Raw genomic sequence first — 13,760 nt, forward strand, 5'->3', positions numbered from 1 at the left:
ACAATATGCTCACCCTTGAATTTCTCTCCACTTAAAAAAAAAAAAAAAAAGCAGCAAGATGTTTATGGAAAATGCTGGGTTTGGAGGCTTTAAAAGGAAAGTGCTTTGAAAGACCAGGCAGGAGTCCAAGCTGACCTAAGGCCAAAGTTTCTATCAAAGCTGATGGTCTCCAGCTCAGCGGTATAGAACTGAGCGTGGAAGGAACTGCCAATCTGTGGATGTCACGGGATAGCCCCTTGGCCTCTGAAATACCTTCCAGGGATCAGAAGGGTGACAGGGAAGGGTGGGGGCAGCAGAAATTCTTCTGCCCTCTCCCCAAAAGACTTAGATGCTAATCAAAGGCACTAAATTTTATAACAGGATCAGGAAGGAAAAAAGAATAATAAAATTTGTAGATCAAGATCCACTTCCATTTAAAAAAAAAAAAAAAACTATGCAGAGAGATTGAGCGAGGGGAAAAAAAAAAAGACTGGAAGGAAATATATACAAGTGCAAATGTGGTTATTTCTGGATGGTTGGTCAAAATTATTTCATTGGCAAGTAACAGAATCTCAGCCAAAACAAGTTGAAGTGAAAAAAATATATGAAAGAAACATATTCGCTCATATAACTTTTTGGCCAATAAATAGAAGTTATCGTTTGGGGCCCCACTGGACGCAGGTCCTCAAACTGTCATTGGAGATCTTTCATTTCCCACCCTTCTTTCTTTTCATCCAGAAAGCTGGAATGTGCTTGCTTCTCTATTCTTCACCGTCAGAATCTTCAAACATATTCAACCTTACCTCTTAAGGGTCCCGGGAGAAAAGAGCATCATTCACTAGGTACAGCAGAAGTCCTAAGGGAGAGACAGCCTGGTCCATGGGCCCACCCCGGCAGTGGGGTCAGCTCCATGCAGACCACATGGAATTAGGAGGATTACTGTAGCATCAGGAGAGTGACTCCGTCCACCTCTACTCTGATGCTCATCTGCTTTTTGCTAGACTTTTTTTTTTTTTCCTGACTGGTTTTTAATGATCCTGTATTCGTTTCTGATAGCATTTAAGTTTTAAAATTTGTTTTGAAATATACTGTGATATAGAAGAGAGGAATCTAAGAGGTTCTAAGCATCCAGGAAACCTTAACACATCTAACATCCCCAGCTGCCTTCCAAGTAAATGTAACTGGTAAATAGCCATTTCGTCCACGAGAGCGTGTTACCCTGGCCACAGTTAGGGAACCAGAGATAAGCACCTTAGCCTGACGACAGAGATAGCACCATTCTGTCTCTGTGTATTAATTCATTTAACCCTCACAGATTCCATTTGAGGTAGGTACTATTAATATCCACCTGTTACAGATGAGGAAACCGAGGCACACAGAGATGAAGCAACCTGCCCAAGGTTAAGTGTAACCTTCACACCCAACAGACTGTCAGTCTAGGAGCCTGTTAAAAAGATCTTGAGAGGACCCAGATGTAGGGGCAACAACAGAAGCAAAAGGTGGGGGTAATGAGAGTGGGAGAGAGAACTCTCTTCTGAGAAGACATCTCAGAGTGGCTCTCATTATGAGGAACAGGGGACGTTGTTCCAGGTCTCCATGAGCTGTTTTCCTCCTGCTCACTTCCCCGTGTCTCTGGACAATAGTGCTCCGTTGCCTGACATAGTGTCGCCTCATCCTCAGCCCCAAAAAGCCTGACTCATCAGTGTGACAAGGGAGCCATAAAGTCCTACACATACCTGGTCAGCCCAGTTAACTGCCATCAAAGCCAAAGAAAGCCAGGGAGCTTATGAATTTCCCTTCTCCTGACTGTCCTGAAGTTCTCTGTGCGAATGTCCCTTTGGACCCTGATTTCATTCTGCTTGCTACTACCAGGAGTGGCCAGTGTTTCTTTCTTTACAGGATAACAAACACCTTGAGGGCAGGGTCTGTGCTTGACTCACTTCTGCAGGAGCGCCCTGCTCCGCATACATCAGGTGCCCAGTAACTGCCAGTGAAAGAAAATTGAGGTTTGTCCAGGCTCCTGCAGGATGACAGAGCCCTCTGTTGTGATGTCCCTGTCCCTAAAAGCCAAGACCTAGCCTCTTCTTTCCCCTCATCTCCTGGTCTAGGCTTTGCCAGAGGGTGAAGAAGCAACCTTCTCTTGCCATACAAGGCCAAGTGCACTCCTGAGACAGCCTATCCAGTAGCATCCTCAGGGGACAGCCTGAGGGAGTCTTGTGACTGCGCCACTGGGGATCCTTCCTGTAGAGTCAGTGAATGGCAATCCGGAAGGGACACCCCTGGGGTATGCCTCGAAGGTTCGGTTGAAGCCATTGGTGAGATCAGATGGTGTATACTCAGCAGACATCTTTCCAGCAAAAAGTGAGTCCTAGCAACACTGTGCCCTGTTTCTTTGCATTATTGCTTTTTTGGGACTGGGCTGTAAGACTTTTGAAGGGTAGGTCAGCATTCAGCTTTTAGAGTCAGGTTTTAATCTCTGAGGCCACTTGAGATCTTGGTGGGAGATGCTGAAGAACGAGATGAGATTATTGATATGGCTGTCTGGGGACACCTGAGTGGCTCAGTCAGTTGAGCGCCCAACTCTTGATTTCGGCTGAGTTCATGATCCCAAGGTCGTGGGATTGCGCCCTGTGTTGGGCTCTGCACTGAGTGTGGATACTGTTTGGGATGTGCTTGCTCTCTCTCTCTCTCTCTCTCTCTCTCTCTTTCTCTCTCTCTCTCCACCTCTCCACCCCTCCACCCCTGTCCCCAGTTGGTGCTCTGTCTCAAAAAAAAAAAAAAAAGATGGCTGCCTGGAGATAGAATTGGATCTAGACCATGGGAGCATCATTTGGTACTCAGCAAATGTTCCCTGATGCTTTTGGAGAGTTTTTTTTTTTTTTTTCCTTAAGAACAATGAAAAGGATGGGAAAATACACCAAATTTCTACTCACAACACTACAATTGTAGCCTTCCTTGTCAACCTTACTGTTAGCACTCTACCCTTTCCTCAGGACACTCCAGGCCCCTGTTTTGAGTCCTTAAATACTCCAATCATATTCCCACCTCAGGGCTTTTGAACTTGCTATTTCATCCTCCTAAAATCCCCTCTTTCTCTCCCACTGAAGCAAGGAGGTGACAGGTCATATTTTACCTCCTTAAGGATGCCATTCCAGATCACTCCGCCTAAAGTGATTCTCCCCCCAGCTGCTCTTTCTCCCATTATCCATATTAATGCCTTCATAGTCTGTATCACCATCGATGGCTATTTTCTCTATTGGTTTCGTGATATTATATTGTCTGACTTTGCTTGACTGTAAGACAGTCCATAAGAGTGGGGTTCCCCGGAGCTCTCCGGCTTTGTCTGTACCTCTACATGACAAGCCCTAGCTTGTTGTGGACGTAGCCTGCTGTCACCATACATCGGTAGGACAAGGTGCTCTTGGCTATGGGAAATAGGGTTTTTCACTTTCACAGACAGCCTGGGTTAGAACCCCATTCTAAGTTTGGATCCCTAGAAGGCTTTTTGATGTAGCATCCCATAAGTTGCGATTTTCCAAGGCTATTTCTGCTGAGCCTTGAGATTTATATGTTTGGTATTTGGTGGCATTCACAGGAATTTCCTTTGGGGTTTTGCAAACTACAGCATAGCATTCGCTCCGTGTGTTCAGCTGCAGGATGGCTTCTGGGAACTCATCGAACTGCTTGAATTTCAAATTTTGGAATTTTGTTTTCCACATTTTGGTCCTCACCTACCACGTCCACCAGGTGTGAATGGGTGTCCTGTGTGAAAAAAGAAAAGGCGGAGAGGGACACTGGTGCAGCAGACATGGTCCCACCCTCCTCCCCTCAGCCCTCACAGTCCCTGTGCATGTCACCCAGGGCTCTGTTGTAAACACCTGCTACTCTTTGACTGACATCATGCTCCCGCTACCATGCAGGAAGCTAGTGGCCCCCAAAGCAGCCCTCGGTGTACGACTGATGAGAGTGGGTGAATAAAATCCAGTTTCCTCACTGCTGAGACGGGTCACCTTTTTGAGCCTCTTCCATGGGTCCCCAGAGAGGCTGCCTTTGAGTTGCCTACAGGGGTAAACTTGCTCATTCACGCACCCTGCATCGGCCTCGTTCCCTCCCCAGTCTCACTCCCTTTCTCCCCTTCTGGTGCTTTTTACAAATTCACCTCCCAAATAAACCTTCTTGCGCTTAAATCCTTATCTCAGGGTCTGCTTCTGGCATAGTCTAATCCAAGGCAGCATTCTATGACTAAACATGGCCAAATAAACTCAGGAACTGAACAAAGTTACATAGTTCTTTTTTTTTTTTTTTTTTTTTCTCCCCACAGGACCTCCCAGTCTGACTAATGTGCTAACGTGCCCTGTGAATTTTCAAGACAAGTTTTGATGCAGCATTTCCTTTATTTATTTGGCCATGGAAACTGAGGCAGGGGTGCCCCTCACAGGAGAAATTGAGCCTTAGCACCACCACCCTAGGACCTCTTATTCCAGTCTTAATTATAGTGGGAGAAGCTCGGTGGCCGCGATCAAATTTTTGTTTAGTGACAGTTCCGTGGGCTTAAAGCTTCATGTGGCTGAAAAAGCAGTGTAAATGCACTTCCTCCATAGCCATTCATGTTCTCTCTCGGCAAAAACGGTGTATGCAGATTCGAGCTTCTGTTCAAAAAGAAACAGAGGATGGACCCGGCTTTCAAAACCCCCAGCGTCTCAAGGTTACTCACCCAAAGTCCTGCAAGTTAACTGAGCAGTTTCTTTCATCATTTATACTTTTCTTTTGTCATGCTGAAAGCCACGGGTTTAGAAAAGAGCTGATAGGAACTGACCACCTTGCCAGTTAAAGACTTCAGGATGAGTCACTTACTCACATTGTGGGGGTAAATAATACAGATGTGAGGGCACCTTGGAGCCTCAGTCTAGCAGGGGAGATGGAAGGTGAACTCATAGTTACCAAAAGAATTAACCCCCATAAGTGTTCTTAATGAACATGTGCCTATGAATGAAGAGAATATATAATGAAGAGAGTGTATAACGAAGTATCAGGAAGGCTTCCTGGAGCAAGTGGCATGGAGAGGGAAACATAAAGGGTGAAGGGGAGGGTTGAGTGTTAGAGTTGGTGCTAAGGCTGGGAGTGAGAAATAGCCCAGTGTTAGGGGAACTAACAGCGGTGGGGAAGGAGGTGGGGCGGGGACCAGGTCTCCAAGAGTCAGAGGAGGAGCATCAGGGAAACTCAGTCTGGTGGAGTGGACACAGGCCAGATCAAGTTCGTGTTGATTCGCTTTGTGATCTTATGCAGGAAACATTCCTTAGCCTCTATATCCTCATCCGCAAAGTAGGAATACTAATAGCACTAGCCATATGGGGTTCCGGGATCAAGTGAAATTAACACAGGCAAGACCCTTCACAAAGTCCCTGTCACATAGCAGGTGGTCACTAAAGGGTTATGACTTGAATTATTTATGCATTGTTCATGCTTCTTTGGCTGGTTAGTGGGAGAACTGGGATTCAAACCCAGTTTTTTTCTTACTAGAGCCTTCTCTGTTAACTTTCTTGAGATATTTTCTGGTTTGATTTTTTACAGCGTTTCCAAAGAGGGTTCTGTGGATTACTAGGTGACGCTGCTGTCAACTTTTTGAATATATTTAGGAATTATGGGTATCAAAAAATGATCAAAAGTTTTTAATAATGAAATGTATTCTGCAAAATATTAGGTGCCATCATCCCATTTTTATAGTTTTAATATTGAAAAGACTAGATTTTTAAACATGGAAGTGGCAAAAACACTATTGTTAGATAATGGAATTGTGGGTGATTTCCTAAATTTATTTTAAAAAGCCTTTTATAATTGTTCCCCCCAAATGTAATAAACTTGGTAAAGTTCCAGATTTTCTTCCTGCCCTAAAACTTAAGAATTACTCACTTCCCTATATACAAAAAAAAAAAAAAAAAAAAAAAAATTATGTGTGCAGGACCGACCTCCTACCCGGAATTGACTCAAATGGCTATTAATCAAGTTTGAAAAAAAGTTAAAACCAGTTGAATCTGCTGCATCCGGGTCCACTTTGGAGAGGAAAGGGATGCCTTCCTGCTCTCAGGCGGAAGTCAGTGTGAAAGGACAGGAGTGGTCCATTTCCAGTCCCGGCAAGCTGGCCAGTGCTCAGAGCGTCTGTGGGTTTAATGACTGGCACAAAAATAGAGTAGCTAGATGAGCTTCCTTGCCTTTCTCAGTGGTTTAGCTCCAATGCTTAAGGCATTTTCCAGAGTGTTGTGGACCGAGGCCTGGGCTTGGATGACACCTTGGAATTATTGATAAAATCTTATATGCACCTTGGTTTTTGTCCCGGAGAGAAGACCTCAGCACCAGCCCCCAGGTTCCCTTTGCCAGGTGTTAGCCACAAACGTTCCACCAGCATACTAGGGGGTGGACCCCACAAAAGCATTCTTCAGGTTTTTCAAAGAACACAATAGCACATGATTCCTTCACGGTTTGAAGTTCATCCTCAAGCACTCATTCATTCTTCTACGTACATAACATCATCGGATCAAAATGTGCCCCAGACTTACAAATTCTGCTAGCTGAAAAGATGCTTGGCAAAGAAACCTCAGCAGTATTCATTTGGGATGATGATGTAGCACATGCAGCTTTCATTTGGATTAGGATGCTTCAGCTAAAAGAAAATGATTTAATCTTGGCAGACTACCCCCCGCCACACATACCAAAAAGAAAAAGAAAAAGAAGATTTAGCTTCAGTTCCCCAAATCTTTGTCTCAACAGGTATCTTCTTGTAGCATTTTAAAGAGTATTCCAATGGACGCCTACCAGGTAGGTTTCATATACTGCAAAGGCAGTCCTCAAAGAAGAGAAACTGGTAATTTTTCTAGCAAGCAGACTCTTGGCAAATATTTCTGAGGTAAATCAGGATTTATTTGAAGCCCAAGATAGAGGATGTGGGCTCCAGATGGTACTCGTGTGAGTGAAAGCTCTTAAGTAAAACAGAGCTGACCTCAGAGTGTGAGGAGCACGTATTTGCAAATTATTAGACCATCTGTCACTTGAGGACACTTGAATAATGTCTTTCATAGGAAATCGGGGAACTTATGTGCCTCTTTTTGAAGGTCTCAGTTCTGGAAGAATATGCTCATGAGGCGTTCATTGATTTCAGAAGGTGGACCCTCAGGGTATGTAAAAGGTGCACTAAGATCCTCAAAAACTCGTGATAACCCTTCAACCACCATGATCAACCACCGCACTGAAATACTAAATAAACAGAAGAATATTTCCATGTGTTGGTGTAGGAAACATATGTACAGAGGTCGCCTCAATGCTGGGAACTCTAGAGCTCCAGGGCACATCTACTGGAGTTCGATTTACAAGATCCCAAATCATGTTGCCAGGGACAGGAGGGACCTACCGGAGACTTGAAATCGACAGTTATGTCCCTGGAATGCCTGGATTTAGACTCTGAAACACAGTGTTGTGTATATTCTTTCTGCAGCCTGCCCTTCCTTCCTTTGCGTCCCGGATGATTCTCTGCCACCATCCAAGATTCTCAGGCAAAGCGGAGTGGCTCTTCCTCATGCACCCAGAGCATTCCCTGCCTTTCTGAATAACAGCCCATGGTTATTATGCAGCTCCTTCTGTACTAGACTGTGAGTATGCTCATGTGGGGAAGCAAGTCTTATTCAACTTTGTACCCTATGGCACCTGCCACGGTGGCCAGCACAGAGTAGACCTGAAAATGGTTTTGGGGATAAGGAACTGGAAAAGGGGGGAGAGACTTCTCCGGGACCTTAATCTATTTCTCATTGGTTAATTCACAAGTTTGGGGGGATTGTTGTTGTTTTAGCGGGAGGAACCCAATGAAGAGCGGGGAAAGATGTTCATTTTCTGGCAAAATTTTGAAATAAAGCTCAGGGACACCTGGCTGAGTTCTGGAAGGCCAGTAATGGGCAGCAATACAGTTATATAAATATGCCATGAGATGGAAAATTATATCCTATATGGGCTTTTGCTGTAACCAGTGTAGTGGTTAAGAGTATGATGGAAAATTATATCCTATATGGGCTTTTGATGTAACCAGTGTAGTGGTTAAGAGTATGGTTTGGGGGTCAGAACACGTGGGTTTGGGCCTGTGACCTTGTGCAAATCATTTAAGCCCTCTGACCTGGAGTATCACTATTTATAAAATGGGGATAATGTAACTATCTCATGGAATCCTTGTTTAAACACTATTTAAAAATTAATATATGTGAAGTACTTAGTTCCATCTGTGGCAAATAATAAATTCTTGATAAATGTTAGCAATTCTAATTATTAGCCAATAACATGTTCAGCATTTTGGTAGTCCTAGAGGTTTGTTTTTTTTTTTTTTCAACGTTTTTTATTTATTTTTGGGACAGAGAGAGACAGAGCATGAACGGGGGAGGGGCAGAGAGAGAGGGAGACACAGAATCGGAAACAGGCTCCAGGCCCTGAGCCATCAGCCCAGAGCCTGATGCGGGGCTCGAACTCACGGACCGCGAGATCGTGACCTGGCTGAAGTCGGACACTTAACCGACTGCGCCACCCAGGCGCCCCAAGGTTTTTTTTTTTAATGTTTATTTATTTTTGAGAGAGACAGAGACAGAGACAGAGACAGAGAGAAAGACAGAGAGAGAGGGGGGAAGGGCCAGAGAGAGAGGGAGACACAGAATCTGAAGCAGGCTCCAGGCTCCGAGCTGTTAGCACAGAGCCCGATGCGGGGCTCGAACTCACGAACCACGAGATCATGACCTGAGCCGAAGTCGGACGCTCAACCGACTGAGCCACCCAGGCACCCCTAGTAGTCCTAGAGGTTTAAACAGAAAGTATTTTCTTACATTGGATCCAACAAAACTTCTACTTGGTGCCTATTGTGTTATGTGGCAGACTGTGGACAGGGGCTAGATTTGGGAAGATGAATGGTCCTGTCACCGAAGCCTTACGATTAAAACTAAAAGGGAAGCGAATCATTTAAACGTAGTCTTATATGTGCTATTAGTAAAGTCATTAGCAGGGTGTCATGGGAGACACATCAAACAGATTTTTAGTATTAATTTTGGTCAGTTGGTTGAGCTTGACTGCTTTGGGATGCTGTGTTCAGAAGGATTCTGAAGTGAAGTCCAGTTTCTGTGGACAAAAGCCCTGTGATTAATTAAGCAACGTCCGACACAGACAGAAGTGAGCCGGGTAGGGTCCCAGCGTCGCACATTAATCATTAGAATTGTACCCATTGAAGAAAGGATAAGGGAAGGTATTCAAGAGGAACAGATATCTGCGTTTTAAGGCATTACCTATTCTTGACTTCAGCTAAGGACTGATATCAAAACAAAACAACAACAACAACAAAAAACCCAGACCCTCCTGGGTTTACACTGGGCTTTGCTTCCTTTACTTTGCGCGTGTTACTAAGCATTTCTAAGCTTCACCGACCACAGAAGTGGAATGGAGGTAATACCGCATCCTTATGGTGTGGGTTAAGTGTGAAAACATCTAGCAAAGAGCCTAGGCCCCAGGAGGTACTTAACAAATTATATTACTGTTTAAATGATTCTCGACTTCCCAGACTATCTCAGTGTGCAATCATCTCTGTATTCTGCTCACTCCACTCAAAGACTCAACCCCCACTTGAAAGCACAAGAAAATAACCATTTAAGTATGCTTATCTTATTAAAGCCACCACCCAGTGAGGGAAACATAAAGAGAAGAGTGAGTGAACTTGCCTTCTTTCCCCCCGCACAAAGTTTAGCAACACAAATAATCCTCATTCCAAAAGATTTACCTTTTCAAGTACCTCTTGTCTTTTTAGCAAGTAAACTCCGAGAGAGCAAGGATGATGTCTCACATGGGTTCCGTAGATCCTCAAACATACCCTATGGTTGCTTAGTAAGTGAGAAAGATAAAAATAGCCCAAGAAAATAAGATACATATTAAATTGATATCATTTAGAGGACAGGAGTTGTGAAAACATGAAAATTCAAGTATTTGATTCCGGCATATTCCCTGTCTTATTTCTACATGTAATCATTCTTCTAAACTTAAAGGTAATGGAACAAATTCATATATTTGAAAAAAAAAAAAAAAATATATATATATATATATATATATATAAACCATTGATAAATAATTTGCTTTATATATCATACAAATAAACTTTATAGTTTATATAGTAGTTAAACAGATATTGGGAGCTTACCACATGTTTGTTTGTGCTATGAACTTGAGCTGCATTATATCATACACATTTGACCACAATCCTTTGACATAGATACTGTTATCTCATGAAAGTCAGAGATGACTAGGTCGAGGTTTAAACTAATTTTAAGGATTTGAATCTAGGTGCTTCTGATTACAAAGCCCTGGCTTTTGCCCCTTATACTTAGTGAGGCTCTAGTCCCCCAAAATGTGTGTAGCTTCAATACATGTAAATGGAAAGAATTTGAAGTTTGTTGTTTTAAGAACTCAATAACTTATCTTTGTATACTTCTCTGTATACCTGTTCTGTCAGTTCAGACTTTATGTGTAAGGTTTGGTTTAAGCAGAACATACCTGGGGTTACTCACAAATTATGCATATGAGGGGGTCTAGGAAACAGATGACACATCATAGACACTTAATAAATGATGGCTACAGGAAGGAATAACCAACTAAATAAAAACATTTTGTGCTGTACATATTACTATGCAGATATCCACGGTATCATTTCCAATAACTCTGCCTTTTTGTGATGTTCTTAACCACCCAATTATTTCACAACATTTTCTGGAATTTGGCTCACCTTATCAGTGCATTATCAGCTCTGTGTGAGTATGTGAGCACATCATGTGTCCGAAGTAATGACTGGCCCTCTAATGATTTTTAGAGGTGTGGATCACTTCCTTTTTGGTTAAGTGGACAATACTTTGGGAAATTAGTTGGTCCATATAAATGGATGTACTTCTTCTCGGCAATACATGCCTAATTACTTAATTCCAAACTCTATTGTCTACCATAAAAGGAAGTTTAAGGCTACTATGAGTGATGATCAGAGATTCCAAATAAATAAAACAGCTGCCTTATCAAGTCAGATGTTTACAAAACTGTGGTCTGAAAACATGGAGGTAATATACATTCTCTAACTAAACACATATGTGACAGTCAGTAATGTGGGGTAATAGATGTTTAAACTTTTCACAAAGAAAAAAGTCACCGATTATCCTTCATTCATTCCTGACTCAAGGACAAGTGTTGAAATCCCTTTGTGTTTGTTCTCAATGCAAAAAGCAGTCTGTTCCATTCTAAGTGTGTGAGTATAGTGGATACTTGGCATGGTCTAGAATATGATATCCTAATTAATCCAATCTAAGTTTCTATAGATGCCATTTGTGTATGATCAAGTGTCATAGACACTGAATACAATACAACACACTGAAAAACATGTTTCTTGAGGATTCTGGCTCTTGTTAAAATGACATAAACACACTCTACCTTATTTTTCCCACTGAATGCAGGCAAAAACCCTAGACAAAATGCACACAGCTTCTATCTGAGGAATCTGAAAAGTAAGTGGTAGCAGGTGGATTAGAAAAAGAAGCCAGAACTCTTATGTAAAATTGAGACCATGAATTTCCTAGGTTTTTACTCCCACATTTTCTGGTCCGGGCTCAAGGGCAATATGAATCCTGAAACAGCATGTGGTTACAGGGAGAAAGAACCCCAAGAAGAGCCCCTGCTTCTAGTCCAAGGAATGTAAATGGGACCCTAAGGAACAGAGAGAGTGGGGGCAATCTATGTCTTTTCTTTTGTTTTTTCTTCCCCCTTCTCCTCCAGCCCGTGGGCAAGCTTCAGACCTGTCAGCTGTAGTCCTGGTCAGTGGCAACAGCAGTAGAGTTTAGGCAGGCTCCCCAACCTTCTCTCTGACCAGAGGAACTACGTTTGAAGAGTTGGGGGTGGGTAACTGTGCATTTTTTCTTATTCTCTATCCACTTGTCGGCTTGGGGGCAGACCCAGGTGTGGGAAGTACATGGTACAAGGGGGTGGGGGAAAGCCTTTGCTTTCTAGTAAAAGGAGCAGGAAGTGGCCCTTAAGGGCCAGGGAGTGGGGGCTTGTGGAATGCTCAGGCAATCTCACAGTTGGTGAGTTCGAGCCTTGTGTTGGGCTCCATGCTGACGGCTCAGAGTCTCAAGCCTCTGCTTCAGATTCTGTGTCTCCGTCTCTCTTTCTGCCCTTATCCGACTTATGCTCTCTCAAAAATGAATACATAAACTTTTTAAAATCTTAAAAAAAAAGAGCCAAGGAGTGTCCAATGGAAATAATATATTTTATCTAGCTCACTATATCCAAAATATTATCATTGCAGCATGTAATCAATATGAAAAAATATTAACGAAATATTTTACTTTTTTTCTGAGGGGAGCATTCAGTCTTCAAAATCTCCTTGTTGCACATGGCTACGAAGCGCACAAAAGGTGGCTAGTCCAAACTGAAATATGCTGTAAACGTGAAACACACAGCAGACTTCAAAATATTTTCTTAAAGTCAATTTCACCTTATTTTTTTTAAATTTCTTTAAGGTTACTCCTAAAAAATGTAAAATTCTAGTTTCACATTCTATTCTTGTGAGACAGCATTGCTCTAGATGCTAGATTTTCACTGTAAGACCTCAACGAAAAGAAGGGTTGATAGAGGCTGGAGTCCTCAGGGACAGTTTCACGGAGGATGAAGGCCCTTGGGAGTCAGTACAGGGAACAGGCCCGGGGTGTGTTTTCCCAGAGGAGGGGGTAGGACTTCTGGCAGGTGTGGGGAAAGCCAGGGGGGGAGTGGGGAGGCCTCCAAAGAGTATCTACTAAAACCTGCTTCTGAAAAGCTCAGAGGCTGGCTGAAGTCTCCTGAGCCTGGGAGGTCCCCCCACGGGACAGGTGGCCAATGCCAGAGGCATCCTTCTATCTGCAATGCTCACAGGTGATCATCAGCTAAGTCATGTTTGTACCTTAGCATCACACAGAGGCTCCTGAGATAAAATCTCTTGCTGTTCCAGGAGCATTGGCGGGGGGGGGGGGGGTGGCTAGCATCCACGTTTTCTCACTAGGAAAATATGTCCTTTTGGCTGAAAGAAGGAAGAGCTGTTTCAGGTGACTGCCTTTTTCCCCCTCAATTATGCTGTATTGAGTGTTGAAAAATAATAACTCTGGCTCCCATTTACTAAAGATTTACAATGTGCCAGTGTGGAAAGAGAAGCTCAGAGAGGTAAAAAAAAAAAAAAAAAAAAAATATATATATATATATATATATGTATGTGTATATATGTATGTGTGTGTATATATATATATATATATATATATATATATATACATATATATATATGTATCTTCATTGTCAAACGGCTTGGAAGTGGGGGAGGCAATTTGGAAATCCAGTGCTGTCTGCCTCTTCAACAGCCACGCTGTTCTCCACGCTAGTGGGGCTGCAGTCAATTCGGCGACGGGATGGTTTCTCAGCTGCTTCGGTCTTGAGCGTCCATCCCGAGCCTAAACAGTCAAGCAGAAATCAGAGCAGCTCCTTTTCCCAGCCTGCTGGAAGGAAGCGCCTGTGCAGAGTTGCCCTTCTCCGTGCGTTTCACACGGGAGGGGGAGCTTCCAGTGCAAACGGTTATTTCCCAAAGCTGAGGCCCCGCAAGGCCATCTGCGCCATTGCCCTGCCTTCGGGCGACGGAGTCTTGCTCTGTTTATTGCTAAGGAAGCTGTTTCTGCACAGGGCAAAGGTCTCATCGTGCCAGGTGTCCCTGTTCAGGAGCC

The 13,760-nt window shown here is 43.3% G+C and overlaps 1 protein-coding gene and 1 long non-coding RNA gene across 4 annotated transcripts in view; one reads left to right on the plus strand and one right to left on the minus strand.

Annotated features, from left to right (window-relative positions):
- LOC147583558 (uncharacterized) overlaps positions 1-7,712 on the plus strand; it is a 284,453-nt gene extending 276,741 nt beyond the window's left edge. For both annotated transcript variants that reach the window (XR_015248314.1, XR_015248315.1), the window contains one exon: positions 7,466-7,712. This is a non-coding gene — a long non-coding RNA (uncharacterized LOC147583558). The remainder of the gene's footprint in view (positions 1-7,465) is intronic.
- Positions 1-13,760, minus strand: part of LOC147583560 (uncharacterized) — a 321,362-nt gene that overhangs the window by 72,175 nt on the left and 235,427 nt on the right. The gene's annotated exons all lie outside the window — the stretch shown is intronic.

Source organism: Puma concolor, chromosome A2 (assembly GCF_028749965.1).
Source record: "Puma concolor isolate L17-30 chromosome A2, mPumCon1.1.hap2, whole genome shotgun sequence".
NCBI lineage: Eukaryota > Metazoa > Chordata > Mammalia > Carnivora > Felidae > Puma > Puma concolor.